The sequence below is a fragment of the Sinocyclocheilus anshuiensis genome, unplaced genomic scaffold (assembly GCF_001515605.1).
Source record: "Sinocyclocheilus anshuiensis isolate Anshui unplaced genomic scaffold, SAMN03320099.WGS_v1.1 scaffold514, whole genome shotgun sequence".
NCBI classification, from domain to species: domain Eukaryota; kingdom Metazoa; phylum Chordata; class Actinopteri; order Cypriniformes; family Cyprinidae; genus Sinocyclocheilus; species Sinocyclocheilus anshuiensis.
The window spans coordinates 326127-327200 of NW_015542348.1; positions in this window are offsets into that span (position 1 = coordinate 326127).

Consider the following 1074-nt stretch of genomic DNA (forward strand, 5'->3'; position numbering starts at 1 on the left):
TGAAGTGTCTCTCAGAGCAGTTCTGGAGATGTTGTTCATGTATTTATGTCCTCATTAGTGAGACAGCAGATGCTGAAATCACCGCGAGCGTCACACGCGCTTCAGTACCTATGTGTGTAGTAAACAAAACCACGTGACATTCATTCAGACCATAGACTATGATTCAAACAGACACAGAAAAGGCAGGATTTATATTTAAATAGCCTTTTTGCGGCTTAATATTTACAGATACTAGTCCATATCACGATTTAAGTGTAATGACCTTCCTTTGATTAATTCATTCAAACTATGACAAATTCTGTGACATTCCGTGTTATACAGTAAATTCCGTTTTCATGACTGGATTCCACAATTCTGTCATAGGGCCCTACTATTCTGCTGATTCTCTTTAACTTTTTCCAATGGGCCTCTGCCTCTGCATGTGGAGATGGGGGAAATGCCAATGTGTTTCCGACTTGAACAGCTAATGATGAATTATTGGGCAAATTTAAAAGGACATACGGAGGCTGGAAACCCAGCCACCAAGGTACTTCTCCCATGTTGGGGGAGTGAGAGAGCTAAGAGTAAATGTTTTGCATGGATCTCTGTGGATATAGCAAGAAAACTGGGATTAGATCAGGAAACATACATTCCTACAGTCCCATTAACAGTAACTCCTCCATGGTTATTTCTCTCAGTATTTGTTGATTTATATCTACTGGAAAATAGTCATCTATTTAAAGATACAGGAAATCTGCCAGTGTTGGTGGAGGATAGGATTCAAACATTGTATCAGAATTATGTAGCAATATATACAGACGGATCCAAAGATCCTACAGGAAGAACAGCATATGCATTTACCATTCCATCTTTACAAGTATCTATCAATAGGAGAACATCAGATCACTTGGCAGTTTATACAGTTGAGTTAATAGCAATTGCAGCAGCTCTGCACTGGGTAGAACAAGTTAAACTAAACAAAGTTATTCTGTGCTCAGATTCAAGTTCAGTGTTATTATCGTTACAGTCATTTTCATCCCGGGGTAGGCAAGACATAGTTAATGAAATATATGAAACTCTTTTCAGACTTCATAA